Source organism: Tinamus guttatus, unplaced genomic scaffold (genome assembly GCF_059628265.1).
Source record: "Tinamus guttatus ecotype Peru unplaced genomic scaffold, ASM5962826v1 Tinamus_guttatus_pri_ptg000282l, whole genome shotgun sequence".
NCBI lineage: Eukaryota > Metazoa > Chordata > Aves > Tinamiformes > Tinamidae > Tinamus > Tinamus guttatus.
The window spans coordinates 209,120-224,444 of NW_028288816.1; the positions used below are offsets into that span (position 1 = coordinate 209,120).

The 15,325-nt window shown below is 54.8% G+C and overlaps 1 pseudogene; it reads left to right on the forward strand.

Annotated features, from left to right (window-relative positions):
- The first annotated feature begins 6,811 nt into the window (after positions 1-6,811).
- Positions 6,812-15,325, forward strand: part of LOC148594213 (antigen WC1.1-like) — a 382,286-nt pseudogene continuing 373,772 nt past the window's right edge.

The window sequence follows — 15,325 nt, forward strand, 5'->3', positions numbered from 1 at the left end:
GCAGCCTCTGCCTGTGCGCACAGTACCTGCACCGAGCTCTCCCACTCCATATCTTCAACTTCACTGTTAGCCATTTTTTCACTCTCCTGAGTCTGCAATGGAATGGAATTGTTTACATTTGCAGCCATGAGTGCCAAGTGTCGCGCGGTGGCTTTGGGGCCTCCCCTGGGAGGAATCGCACAGGCTGCCCTGGAGCCCCGCAGCTCCCCTGCATCTTGTGGGCACCACGGGTGGCCCCTGGTGCTGCGCGGCCCTGCTGCTCACCTGGCCTTGCTGTTGCGTGGCCAGCACTGGGGCCACTGTGAGGCGCAGCCCTGGGAAGCATCCGTGTTCCCGTGGCGATAACTGCCCCTCTGGGATGTTCCACTGCTCCGTGGGGGGAGGAGGGCAGCGGCAGGGCCAGGGGGGCCGCCGTGAGGAAGGGTCTGCGTGTGCTGGACTCCCCCTGGCACTGCTGAGCCTGGCTGCAGAGAGCAGTGCGTGGCCTTGGGCTTGCTGGGTGCCAAGGAGGGCTCCTCACGCAGCCCCATGGTGCTGCTGGCGGCTGCCTGCCCAGAGGCCGGGCTGCACTTGGGGCTCTGCTTCCACCCCCACAAGGAGCCTTGAACACCTTGATCTTTCTTCCCTGCTCCCCTCCTGCCCTTGCAGCCCGATGGACTCGAGAAAGTTGTGTTTTCCATGGTGGAGACGTGTTCCTTGGTAGCGCAATGAGCGCCAAGGGCAGTTGTGGCCTGGGGCCAGGTGTGCATGTCCTCAGCAGAGCCCTTGTGAGTTGGTGGTGGCCTGGGAGCCCCTGGTGCTACTGGGCTCCTTCTCTTGTCCTGCCGCGCACCTTGCAGGCGCCATGTGCTGTGGCTGAGAGCAGCCTTGGTGCGGCTCCTGCACTGCTGCCCCTGCCACGGCTTCCTAGGGCTGCAGAGGGCAGAGCAGGCACAAATGTGCCCTCAGCAGCAGCAGGGACCTGCAGGTGATGCAGCTCTGCCCAGCACTGGGCTGCAATCCTCACCTGCTAACAGAGGTGAATTCCCGACTTTCAGAGTAGGACACGAAACCCAAGGGCTGGTGGTGCGGGGAATTGCCGGCAGGCATTTGTCTGCTGCCCTGGGAATGCTGGAGGGGAAGTGTGAGGCAGAGCAGTGTTCCCTGCAGGGAGGCGCGAGCAGAGGGCTGGGCAGCGAGCTCAGCCCCGTGGCTGTGAGGGCCAGTGCTGGGAGCCCCCTTGCCTGTGCGCATGACGCCTGCAGAGCCCAGGTGTGCGCAGTGCCCCCGGCGGCAGGAAAGGCGCTGGGAAGCCCTTGCCCCACGCAGGCTGCTTGCAGAGAAGCTGCGGCTCATCTACCTCGCGTCTGGGGCGAAAGAGCACCCTTGAGAGCAACATGTTTATTCTCTATGCAGCTACTGTCCTCTCTCAGCACTCGCGTTGCTGTGGCTTTTCTGTCACCAGCTTTACATGTGGGGGTGTCTGCCATGTCCCTCTCTGGGAAGGAGACTTTGGAGGTATCATACAGAGGAGGTGGAGGAGGTGAAGTGATTGGAACAACCCCTTTCCCCTGCTCTTGGCTCCATTACCTGTTGCCTGCTCCGCTCCAATGACACCTCTACCTCTTTTGTTGGTCTTCTTGGCTACTTCTCCAGGCCTGCATGTGCAGAATACTCGTGTGGAGAGGAGGAACAAAAAGTCTTTGTTCCTGGAGCTCCCTGCATTGTCATGGATGCAGAAAAGGCACACCAGGAGAGAAGGTCTTCCCTCAGAAATCCCAGAGGGTGCTTGGGGATGACTTTCCGCCCATTCCCAAATCCTGTACCGTGCCTCAGCTCAGCACGGACCCAAACACTCGTTTCCAGGCCGCAAGGGCTGTCCCGCCAGCGCAGCCTTCCCTGCTCCTGCATCTCCTGCCTTGCTGGGAGAAAACAAGGGAAGCCCCAGCCCTCTGCAGCACCAAGTGTCCCTGTGAACCCTGAGCTTTAGCTCCTTGTTGTGGCCCACGTGTCTTGTCGCACTCTCTCCTGAGCGTGGCCAGGTGCTGCCTGTGCTGGCTGCAGTGGCGCAGCTTGCAGACGCCCCATGGCGAGATGAGGGCAGCAAGGAGGCGGCGCTCGTGGCGCTCCCGCGCAGGCTGCCTTGCCAGGAGGAGCGCTGGCCCCGCGGGAGCTGCTCCCCTGCGCGCGCGGCCCTGCCCAGCGCCGGGGGCCTTGGCTCCCAGCACCCAGCGCGAGGGTGAGAGAGGACACTCTGGCACTTAGCAAAGGCCGGGAATGTTGTTCTGTTCTACAATGAAGCACATGTTCGTGTGCAGTGTCCAGGGGATTTCGCTCCACAGATGCCCTGCAGACACGCGCCGTGCTCAGTAGCACAGAGGAGAGGGGAAGCGCTGCGAGTGCCCTCTCCTTCCCTGATAAGCTCTGGAGAGAAGTGTCCCCAGCCCATGCCTGAAAACAGGTTGTGGTTGACCTTCTGTGTCCTCTGCTTTGCTGACTAGGCATAAGGTCTTCTGCTGTGCTGGAGAAGCAGATGATGCCTGCAGTGATGATGTGGAAAGTCACAAGAGCACCAGGATCTGCTGTGGTGTCTGGTCTTTGTCCCTCGAGGTGCTGAGGGACAGAGCAGCCTCCATCGTGGTCCCCAGCACGGGGCCCTTCCTGGCAGCAGCCCATTTCTGCACCAGCTGCGTCCAGGGACACTGCCCCCTGTGACGTGGTCCCTGAGTGTGTCCCAGCCCTGCAGGGCCCTGTGTCCCCCAGGGGCTCGGGGAGCTCGGCCCTGCATCTCCAGGCCCCATGTCCCTGCGGTGCGACAGCTTCCCTTTGCCTGTGGTTTGGGCACTATGGGGACACGTTGTGTGCGGCACCCGGAGAGTTGAGAGCTGCCCCGTGGTGGGGCTGGGGCTCCTTCCCCTTTGGGCATCCCTTGGGACATGTGTGCAGGTCAGGTGAAGGAAGGTTCTGCACTTAGGGATTACTATCAGGTTGATTTTTAATTGTCCTTTGTATAAGTATTTATTCTGACACATTTTCATGATGCCCTGAGGCCTTCCCACATCTCGTACACAGAATTGCTAACATCAGATGAGAGGGAAGCACTGCTTGTACATGGTAAATGCCAGGACATTTCTTCCTGAGTTTGCAGGGGTGTCTCATCCTTGCAAGGAGTTTCCTTAGCACAGGGTGCCAGGTTAAGGGGAAGTGAGGGATTCTCACGGTCCGTCCTCAGGAGCTGTTCAGGTGTCATTCCCGATTCCTGCCCAGCTTATCAGTGCTAGGCCCTGTCATTTATAGCATTAGGAGGAAGAAGACATGGCTGTGATATGGTCATCCTCATAAGGTGATTCTTCCAGAATCTTCAAGCAATTTGCGTAATATTCTCCGCTCCTTGAACCGCGAGTGAGTTGAGTTGTGCACTGTCAGTGGGTGCCTCTGCATCGCTTCCCAGTTGCCTATTTGAGCAGTCCTTGAAAAGTACATACAATTTCCAACACATGTTTTTGTGACATCAGCATCTGTTTGTGCTTTTTACACCTCCATTCCATACATATTGTTGGAGGGAGGAAGTGGAGTAGGGCAAGTGAATTACCCTAGGCCTGAGGAGACAAGTATGTTGTTGACAGAGATTTTGTGTGCAATGTGTGGGTGTTGGGGGTAGCTTTTTAGTAGCGTAATGCTGCTAGGGGAAATGTGCGAGTAGCCGTGGTACCTGTGCTGGGAAGGGATGAAAGGAAGCAGGGGCAATGTTTGGGTCTTCACTAAGCATGCTGTGGTTAGTGGTTTTAGCTGTGAGGCCTGTATTTTGTGGGAGGTGAATGAGCAGGGTGTCTCTGCTAGTAGCAAGGTGTGAGGAGGCTGGTATAATTGTTGGGAGGGAATGAAGCAGAGCAAGTTGCTGCTGGGAGGCTGCCCTCCTCATAGAGAGGGAAGGTTTTGCTCTGAAGCCATGCTGAACAGGACACGGTTGTGCAGAATGACACTGTAGGTAGCAAGGAATAAGCTGTATGAATAACTGTATGAAGGTGTGCCACAGGAATAAGCAGATATGGAATAAGAGTGAGAAGGAGAAAGAGAGGACAAACAAAGAAGGAAAGAAAGAAGGAAAGAAAAATGGAAAAAACGAAAGCAGAAAGAAAGAAAAAAGGAAAGAAGGAAAGAAAGTGAGAGACAGAAAGAGAGAAAGAAAGAGGGAGAGAAAGAGAGAGAAAGAAAGGGGAAAGAATGAGAGTGAGAGAGAAAAGGAAAGAAAAAGAGAGAGAGAGAAAAAAAAAGAAAGAAAAAAGAAAAAGAAAGAAAAGGAAAAAAGAAAAAAGAGAAAGGAAAAGAAAAAACAAAGAAAAAGGAAAAAAGGGAAGAAAAAGAAAAAGGTGAAGAAGAGGAAGAAGAGAAGGAGAAAAATAATTAAACAAGAAAAGGAAAAGAAAAAGAGAAAAAGTAGAATAAGTGAAAAAAGAAGAAAAAGAAAATAGATGGCAAAGGGACTGTGGCATGGCCAGGGCCACATGTGAGGGGAAGTCCTAGAGGGACCATTTCCTGGCCCTCGCTTGCCCCTAGGGTCTGAAATCTGAGTGCCACAAATGTACATCTTGGGTGGGGATGATTTTAGTGCTGGAGATTGCTTGGAAACAACACACAACACTTAATCAATGATACAGGAATATATATTTAAACAACAACAAAAATAACAGTATAATAAACAATAACAAGAAAAATTACAACAATATAATCAACAATAACAACAATAAAAGCAACAACAATGTTAACAACAATAAATGCTAATAAAAAAGTGTATAGAGAAAAATCCAAATAAGAAGTAATTGCTGGCGTCCCTGGGCCCAGCGTTTCCTGGCAGCAGCCAGGGTGAAGGGGAGCTTGGCCTGCAAAGGAAAAGTTACAGTGAGGTTAATTTATTTCTCAGAGGTTTACAGGCCAGGAGCAAGGATATGGCTATGAAGGTGACTGTGATGACATCTCATTTTGAGTCCCTGATAGACCAGCAGCTTGTATCTGGTGAAGAATTAACTTGGAGAGGTCACCCCTGTCCCAGCAGGCCTGCATATAGGCCTGCAGTGTTAGGAATCCCTGATTTCCAGGGTTTGTGTGCTGTAGGAATGACACCTGTCCAGCAGCAGGGAGCTTGCTTGAGTTGCCTGTGTGGTCTGTACCGGGTTTCTCTTCTCCATATGTACACCTGTTTTAATACCACCTTTGGGTCTGTAGCATGTCAGGAGTTTCCAAGTATGTTCTGACTGGAAATTGGGAGCAATGGCTGTTGGACGAGATAGAGGTAATCTCACTCCCAAGAAAAGACATGAGAAAAGTGTCCACAGAGGCCTCTTTTTGATAACAGAACAGATTCAAGACCAAGATTCAATCAGATGTCCCACCCATGTGCCAGCTTCTGGCCTATCAACTATCCTATGAGGAATGACATGAAAAGCACATGTCCCACCCATGCCCCTGTTGCTGGCCAATCAGGCACTCAGGCAGCAGTGACCTCACAATCAATATCCAAGGGAAGGGAAGGTGAAGGAGTTAAATGCAGACTGCAGTGGAGAGGATAAGGACAGCATCCCCTGGAAGGGTAGCATAACAAAATAATGTGGAAAAAACTACACAATAATATTTGAAGCAGCTCATAAAATGTCCAAACATATCTCAATAAAAAAGCACTCATTTTGTTACCAAAATAAAAAAAAAAGTAAAATACCCAACCATAAGGTTAGAGCCTTAAAGCCTAGAGGCATGGAACTGTATGAAGTTGTGCTACAGCAACAGGTGGGGAGAGATGCAGCATCACTGATGAGAAACTGCACTGCCCTTCTAGGACCTGCACTCAGTACCCATGAGTGCAAAGGCACCAGGAACAGCCCCTGCAGCCCCATCCCTGGGAGCAGGTCCTGGAGCTGCCACAGTGGCTGCATGCAGTGACACTGCTCGGGGAACCAAGGCCAGAGAGAAACCACCGTCTTCCTGGTTCGGTCGCTGCTGCAGGGAGAGCGCGGCACAGGCTGCCGAGGCCACGTGGGCTGTGGTTTGTGCACCTGCAGGCGAGGCTTTGATCTGCCGATCAGCCCCGGCAAGGGAATAACGGGCTCCTGGGTGAACACCCTGAGAGCTGGGGGGCTCTGAGCGCCTGGGCTGCCCTGTCTGCTGTCAGAGGGGTGAAATGTCCCAGCTCCCTGCTCCTGGCCAAGGCACCAGCACCAGGCTGTCCGAGAGGGGTGGACGAGACCGCACTCACAGGATGTGTCTCTGGCTGCGGCTAAGAGACCTTTCACTGCTGCTGCTCCCAGCACAGCGGGGCTGTAGCAGGATCAGGGGCTGTTCCTCTTTCTTTCCCTTCCTGACAGAGCCCATCCCAGGGACAATCCCAGCTCCACAGTTCTCATGGCATGGGGAAAGCTGGACACTTGCACCTTGGGCACTCGGGCAAACACAGCATGTGAGATCCCCAAAGTTCCCAGTCACCCAACTGTAATACAAAGTGTGACAGACCCATTTCCCTCCATGGTCTGCCCTGTTCCACTGGGATGGGCCCCATGATGATGCCCCAGAGCAGTGACCAGGACATCCGCAGTGGAGCCATGCTGCATATATGGTCATGAACGACGCTCGAGAAGTTCATTGGAGGGCTGGGCTGTGACAGAAGGGAGATAACTCCCGATAATGTCTAAAATGGTGCCTGCTGCTTCGATTGGCTCATCTGGGAGCTGGGCCAGCACCTGCAGATATATATTAGCCTCCCATCTTTGTTGTCCCGCACAAGTACCCAGGACCTGTGGCAGGGAGCGGGTGCATCAGGGCAGTGCCATCAGGGCAGGAGTGAATGGAGGCAAAAGGACTCTGCATCTCTTGGGTGCTGTGGCTGCTCGTCTGGGTGCAGCTGTGCTGGGGTAAGTGCCTGTTCCCTAGCCCATGGGCATGGGGCCAACGGGCAGTGGTGAGGTCATTGGGATCCCTCTGGAAATTTTGGATCTTCCCTCAGAGATGTGAGACAAGGGTTAGAAGTGCTCAAGTCAAGACCCTGTTCCCCTCTGGGTGGGAGAAGGGTATTGGTGCTTCCAGGGCTCCTCTGCTTCTGGCAGTCAGTGCCTGGGCGTTATAGGCACCTCGTCCTTGCCACCCTTTGGGGGCATCCTGTTTCCCCAGCTCTATGGCCCTGATGGTGGGTCAGCTGGTGACTGCAGCACTCAGTGATTCCAGGGCACAGCCAACCCCGGGGTTCCCAGGAGGGTTTCAATGCTGTTTGCTGCCCCCGGGTCAGGGTTGCCTGGCCCGAGAAGGGGCAGTTTGTGCCCCACAGAGAGAATGAGACCAGGGTGCCTTTGCTCACCCTCCAGCAGAGGTGCCCTTTGCAAGGGTCCTGGCCAAGGGCAGGGACTGAGCTCTTCCCTGTAAGTGAGGAGGGAATGAGGGTTGGGACAGAAGATGGGGGTCATCTCAATGCTCCCTGGGGACCCATAAAGCCCTGTAGGTGGTGGGTGCATTTGAGTGGTACCCATGGTGGATTGGGGTAAAGGAAATGGGTCCCTGGGCATCCCAAGAGTGCAGAGGGGAGATGTCTCACACCCCAGGGGCTGGGACTCAGCCCTGGGACCCTTCACACAGTCGCTCTGCTGGGGCTCAGTGCCCTCCTAATCGGCCCTGTGTCTGTGTTTGAAGGTGCTGCGGAGGTGAGGCTGGAGGATGGAGACAGCCGCTGTGCTGGGAGAGTGGAGGTGAAACACCAGGGACAATGGGGGACCGTGTGTGGTGATTATTCCTGGGACATGGAAGATGCTGCTGTAGTTTGTAAGCAGCTTGGCTGTGGATTTGCTCTCCATGCCCTTCTGTACGGACATTTTGGGCCAGGATCGGGCCAGATTTGGCTGGACTCTGTAAACTGTCAAGGCACTGAGACTGCCTTGTCTGAGTGCACACATGATGGTTGGGGTAACCATAACTGCATTCATGCCTGGGATGCCGGAGTTGTTTGTTCAGGTAAGGAGTCATCCAGTTCCCCACCTCTGGAGTGGGGCCTGGGATCAGGGGACTAACCAGGCTGTGCCCTGAAGGAGCAGTGCGTGGGTACCAGCTCAGGCCCTGACATTGCCACTTTCACTGCACTACTGCAGCTGCTGCTGTTCCTGGGGAAAGTCCCAGGTGAGCCCACCACGGGGTGCACAGACCCCATCAGGATCCTGGGGGCTCAGCCCACCCTCAGGTGGTGCCTGAGGCTGAGAAATGAATCCCTCGCCCTGTCCTACAGGTTCTAGGTCTCCATCAATCTCCTCAGGTTCTGCCAGGATATTCTGGCAGTGCTGGGTGTCCCTGTGCCTCAGACCTCAGGATGACTTGCTTGGCAGCCCATGGCTGGGGAAATGGTACAAGATGTCTGAGGCTCCTGCAGTCATTTTCCTCACAGACAGGAGTGCCTTGGCTGACCCAAAGGGGCTTTTCAGAGGGGACAAGAGCAAGGCCTGGGGCAGAGAAGCAGGGGGATGAGCAGGGCACCCCTTTTCCAGGGCCACCTCGTAAGGACCAGCCCCCCGCGAGCTCTGGGTTGGTGTCTGTGGAGCTGCTGGCTGCTCCCTCCCACGTCACCACAGGCTCAGGCTGGTCCCGTTGGGTCCCTGTCACTGACCCCTCCGACAGTGCAGGACACCCTGGGAACAGGGAGCATTTTGGGCTGTTCCGAGGCAATTCCCCAGGTTGTCTCTGAGCTCTGCAGGGCTGAACAGGCTGCAGCAACCGTTAGGGCTGCGGTGCTGGGGATCTGTGCTGAGCAGTGGGGCAGGCTGTGGGGCAGCAGCATTTCCATGAGCAGTGCCTGTGGCTATGGGTATGTGATTGAGACAAGCTCCAGAGCGCTGTGTGGGTGTGAGAGGAAGTGCAGAGGATCTTGAAGGGTTTGTGTCATCAGAACCTATTGAGAGCTGCTGTTTGACGTTAATGGGAGCCTATGAATGTGGCTGCCATGGTATGTAACTGCCACAAGCTTGTGGCAACTCCCTGTCATTGTGGGGTTTTTAATTTTTTTTTTTCCCCAGGATTTGTTCGGCTCGTTGGAGGAAACAGCCCCTGTTCAGGACGTGTGGAGATCAGAGATGCAGACCAGTGGAAAACAGTCTGTGACTCACACTTTGATGTGAAAGCTGCTGGCGTGATCTGCAGGGAGTTGCAGTGTGGTGCTGCCCTGTCTGTCCATGGGGGAGCTCACTTTGGAGAGGGGGTCGGTCCCATTTGGGATGGAGAGCTGCAGTGTGTGGGGAATGAGCCCTTCCTCTCCTCCTGCCCCAGGAGGTCCCTCAGCAACCAGACCTGCAGCCATGCCAACCACGCTGGTGTCACCTGCACACGTGAGCATTCAGGGAGGAGGTGTGAAATGCCACTCACAAGCTATATGCTAAGAGACAGGGGAGCAGGAAATTGACCATGCTGAGCATGGTGTGAGTGCGGGAGGGATGGAGTTGTTGTCTGCAATCCTGCAGTGCTGGAAGCAAAGGAAATTGTATCTCTGTGGCATTTCTATCTTGGGATGATGAGCTAGAGCACAAAGTGATCCTCTCCTCACTTTCTTTTGTAATATATCCAGGATTCAGGCTGGTGAATGGCAGCACATCATGTTCCGGGCGAGTGGAGATCGAGATAGAGGGGGCGTGGGGAACCCTCTGTGACTCTGGCTGGGACATCTCCGACGCTCATGTTCTCTGTCATCAACTCAACTGTGGATTTGCTGAGTCCATTCCTGCAGGAGGGCACTTTGGGAGAGGAACAGGCCCTGTCTGGAGAGACACTTTCCACTGTAATGGGACCGAATCCCATTTGGGACAGTGCCCTGTGACTGCTCTTGGGGTGTCCCCATGCTTGCCTGACAACAATGCTGGTGTTTTTTGCTCAGGTGAGTTGAGGGAAAATGGATTAACTCATTTTGCCCCTTTTGTGTGACTTGGAAACACAAAGCAGGGGAGCTCCTGGCAGTGACAAACTGAATTTCCTGCTGGAGAAACTATGGGTTCCCATGGAGGGATTCAGAGAGCTTTACCTGCTCCTGCAGAGCGCGTTTTGTTGGGGGAGATGAGAGCTGAGCAGGGAGCCGGCATCTCTGCTGCTCCAGGGCATCTGGTTCAGGCCTTGGGGCCACCACCAGGCCTGGGCTCCTCTGTTCTCTCCTGGGGCACAGGCCAAGGAGGGAACTGTGGGACACAGCTCCTCTCCCTGCAGCTGTGAAAGATCCTCTGCTCCCTCCTGCAGCCCATACCCCCATCCCAGACCATAACCTGATCCAACAGCCTGCGGGGACTGGACCATGAGTGCACCCAGCAGGAGCAATTCCTGAGGCTGAGCAGCACCTTGGGGCTGGGATTTGCCCTTGCTCCTTGTCAGTATGAACCTCAAACTTGTCCTGTTTTGTAAAGAAGGCCCTCATCCCTCTGCTTCTTGCTAAGGACACAAGCTCCATATCCCAGATCCACAGGGATGTAGAAGGGCAGAGCTGTCCCAGCAGGAGCCAGTCCCAGCTTGAAGATGGAGCAAGGCTACTGCTCACCCTGTCACCCAGGCCTCGTACAGGCCACTACTTCCTGCTGCTGAAGCTGCTCCAGATTCATCCATAAGGACATATCTGGTGGCTCAGGAATTTGGCTTGACCTCCAAAGCTTTCCCATTTCCATCCCTGAGATAATATTAGAGCTCAGAAAGGTTTAGGGCCTGGAAAACGAAATCCCTTGGAGCACTCCCATCCTTGAGCTCCTCACTGTGAGCTGGATATGGATAGGTGAGCTCCAGGATGTCCAAGGGCATGAGAATGGGAAACAAGGCAGCATGCAGGACATTTCCCCTCTCTCCGAGCAGGACTCTCTGGATCCCTGCGTCTGGTTGGTGGAGGGAGCCGCTGTGACGGGCGAGTGGAGATGCCCCTGAATGGGACATGGGTCCGAGTCCTGGATGACCAGTGGGACCTGAACGATGCCAGCGTGGTGTGCCGGCAGCTCCAGTGCGGAGAGGCAGAGCAAGCCTACAACCCGCCGAAGTCTGAGCGAGGGACGGGCCCCGTGGGGCTGAGAAGGGTCCAGTGTGCAGGGAAGGAGACTCGCCTGACCCTCTGCAACACCTCCCTGCCTGCGGCAGCGCCTGCAGGAATTGCCGAGGACGTGGGGGTGGTTTGCTCGGGTGAGTTGCTCTGACGGTCCCCAATGTGCTGTGCTCCCCAGGGCTGCGAGCCCCTCACAGCCGGGTTTCTCCTGGGTGCAGGGAGCCGGCGGGTCCGGCTGGTGCACAGGGCAGGGCGCTGCGCTGGGAGAGTGGAGATCTTCTACAACAGCACCTGGGGGACCGTCTGTGATGACTCCTGGGACCTGCTGGACGCCACCGTTGTTTGCCGCCAGCTGGGCTGCGGGGTGGCTGTGAATTTCACCGGCTCTGCTCATTACGGGGAAGGCTCTGGGCACATCTGGCTGGATGACGTGAACTGCTCCGGGGATGAAGCTGCTCTCTGGGACTGCCCGGCCAGGCCCTGGGGGCAGCACAACTGCAGGCACAAAGAGGATGCAGGAGTCGTCTGCTCAGGTCTGTGTGGGAAGCCGTGGTGGGAGCCTGGTGCTTCATGAGGAGGGGACGAGGGAGAAGCTGGACATGGTGGAACTGCCCCGACTGCCCTGAGCCCCCTTCCTGCCTGGTCCTGGGGACACCCATGCACAGTCCCCACTGGACCTGCTCAGGGCTATAGGGAGAGCACAGGTGTCCCCACAGATCAGGGGGGAGGGTAGTGCTGCACACTGGATGCTTCTCTCTACTCCCTTGGTAAAACAGTGCCTTGCTGGCAGTGCCCTCTGACTATCTGAGCCCTTGCATGTCTAGAAGACTCCCTGCTTCTTGGTGGAGGCACGAGGGCCACGTGGAGGGCAAGAAGGTGCTCAAGAGAAGTCAGGATGGATTTACCAAGGGGAAATCATGCTTGACTAATCTGATGGCCTTCTATGATGGAATGACCAGCTGGATAGATGAGGGGAGAGCAGTGGATGCCATCTATCTTGACTTCACCAAGGGTTTTGACACCATCCCTCACAACACTCTCCTAGACAAGCTCCAGAAGTGTGGGATAGATGAGTGGACAGTGAGGTGGATTAGGAACTGGCTGGATGGCAGAGCTCAGAGGGTGGTGATCAGCAGTGCAGAGTCTGGTTGGAGGCCTGTAGCTAGCGGGGTCCCCCAGGGGTCAGTCCTTGGTCCAGTCCTGTTCAATTTATTCATCAATGACCTGGATGAAGGCACAGAGTGCTCCCTCAGCAAGTTTGCTGATGACACGAAACTGGGAGGAGTAGCCGCTACCCCAGAGGGCTGCGCTGCCATCCAGAGGGACCTGGACAGACTGGACAACTGGGTGGTGAAAAACCTCATGAAATTCAACAAGGCCAAGTGCAAGGTTCTGCACCTGGGGAGGAATAACCGCAGACACCAGTACAGGCTGGGGACTGACCTTCTGGAGAGCAGCTCTGCAGAGAAAGACCTGGGTGTCATGGTGGACGACAAGTTGACCATGAGGCAGCAGTTGCCCTCGTGGCCAAGAAGGCCAATGGGATCCTGGGCTGCATTAAGAAGAGCCTCTCCAGCAGGTCGAGGGAGGTGATCCTGCCCCTCTACTCAGCCCTGGTGAGGCCACATCTGGAGTATTGCGTCCAGTTCTGGACTCCACAGTACAAAAGGGATGTGGAGCTGCTGGAAAGGGTCCAGTGCAGGGCCACAAGGATGATCAGGGGCCTGGAACATCTGCCCTATGAGGAGAGGCTGAGGGAGCTGGGCCAGTTCAGCCGGGAGAAGAGAAGGCTGAGAGGGGACCTGAGCAGTGTCTATAAGTACCTCAAGGGAGGCAGTGAGGAGGATGGTACTGACCTCTTTTCAGTGGTAGCCACTGATAGAACTAGAGGAAATGGCCAACAACTAAAGCATCAAAAGTTCCACAGAAACTTAAGGAAAAATTTATTGGCAGTGAGGGTGACAGAGCACTGGAACAGGCTGCCCAGAGAGGTTGTGGAGTCTCGTTCTCTGGAGATCTTCAAACCCCGCTTGGACGCAGTCCTGTGTCACATGCACAGCTTGCTGAGTCTTCTCACAGACCCCTCGCACGTGCCCTGTGTATGATCTGGAGCTGTGAGCAGACTTTACCCTGCAGCAGCCTCTTAGCAGCAGAATGAACCTGCCCTCACGGGTGTCTGTCTCCCCACGCAGCGCTTCCTCGCAGCGCTGTGGGGAGCACCCTGGGCAGTGCTGCCCCTCGCAGGCTGCAGAGTCACTGTCCCGGGCACACAGCACCCTGGGCCTGGGGGATGATGCTCTCAATCACAGCCTGTGCAGAGCTGGGTGCAGAGTGCAGTTTCAAACTCCTGTGTCTTCCCTGGGAGAAGGGAGCAGGATGCCCTGTCCCTGTGAGCGTGCGGCAGGGAATCCCTGCTCTGAAGCATCTTCTCCTCCTGCCATGTCCTGGATACTCCAGGAGAGAGACCTTTAAAATCTCGATCCATAATTACATGTATTGAGTTCAGAAGAGCCCTCCAGGAAGATCAGCAGCATTGCCCTGCAGCCAGACTCACCGTGTCAAGGGCTGTGAAGGTTGCTCCCACAACAGCTCTGCTCTGTCCTCCCACTCCACACTGCCGTTCCCCTCTCGCTGCCTTCTCTCCTCTGCTGTCCGCAGCAGCAGGCAGTGCCCGCAGCCCTGCTGCTCTTGGCACAGGAGCTGCTCCTGCACTCGGCTGTCTCTGGGCAGTGCTGCCACGAGTTGCATCTTTCTCCAGATGCTGCTCCTGAGCAGGGGTTCAGAAATAGAGTCCCAGCTGAATTCAACAATTTCTCTATCCCTTGTGCTCATTACTCCTGGGAACTTATCACTGGAATAGACTTCAACAGTCCCTGATGTTCCATCTCTAAGTATTGAAGGAAGACTGGTGCTAGAAGGACAATTGATCTCATCAGCAATTTTCCACCTCTTATTTGCAAGAGTTGGAAATATCCTGCTCTGAAAGCCCTCATACACATCTCTTAGCTAGACAGGACACCTAGGTAGGGACAAGAAGGGCGTTCATTTAACCATGGTTCAGATATTGATTCCAATCTGTCTATATGGATATGTCATGCTGGTTTAGAAGCCCCTGGCATGCGGTGGGGTTCAGCTCCCTGCTCCGAACTCCACAAACATAAAGGCTGTGAGATTCCCCTTTCCCAAGCTGAAGGATGAACTCCAACGATGACTGCATGGGAGGTCCTCGTCTAAGCTTCTGCTGTAACCACATCAGATGCAGGGTGGGAGTCAATTGCCTGGTGACACCAGGTGACATCTGAAGAGACAGGGGTGTCCCAGGCACGGGCTAGTGTCTATTGCTCTGATAGAGCAACTGTGATACTCACATCTTTCTAGAATGCCTGGCCAGGGCCCGGTGGGCATCTTCCTTGGCCATCTGAAATAGCACTAGATGCTCACTAGTGTTAGAGCCACACTCACTAGGAAGCTGAGACACATGGAGATGTTGACAATGTAAACTGTGACTGTAATTCATTTTGGACACTTGATTCAGTGACACTGAAGTAGGCCTGCAAGGCCATGATACTTGCCTGGGATTTTTAGCACATCTGCATGGGCAGGAGCTATGAGGAAACTCTGCCTTTCTTTAGTAGTTGCTAGGAAAAGACCCCAGGTTCTCTCAGCTTTTCCTACTTGTGCCCAGACATTCGAACAGTCTATTGGGGCCTGGAGCCAGCTGTGTCCCCCAGGGAGTAGTATTGGGTCCAATCCTATTCAACTTCTCTATCAGTAACCTGGAAGAAGGAACAGAGTGCACTCCTAGCAAATTTTGTGATGATACAAATGCGGGAGGCTTGGCTGATACACCAGAGGGCTGTGCAGCCATGTTCCTGTGTTAGGGAAAGAGGACTGGATTCACGTGCCACTTGTGGGTGTCCAGGCCCCTGGAGAGGGTGAGTGCTCAGGAGGGATCTGCTGAGGACAGTCCCACTCATTACAGAGCTGGGACAGATGCCCGTCCTCCTGGAAGGGGCTATGGAGCCACCATGGAGCACAGGAGACCTCCAGGGGCAGAACATGCCTGGAGTGGGGGTGAGTGCTGTGCTGGGAGAGGGGCTGCCCAGAGGGGCTGTGGAAATGATTAATGTATTCAAGACACAGAAAATATGGGTGCGATCACAGAGATTTCCTCTACAGCCCAATGGAGAGAGCAGGGGACACTAAAAGGCAAGGGCAGATAAATAGTTCTTCACAGCAGATTCAGCAAGTTCCTGAAGATTTCCACTCTTTCATCACTGGAAAACATTGAAAACAGTCCTTCATCTTTGCAGGCAGAGCTCAAGT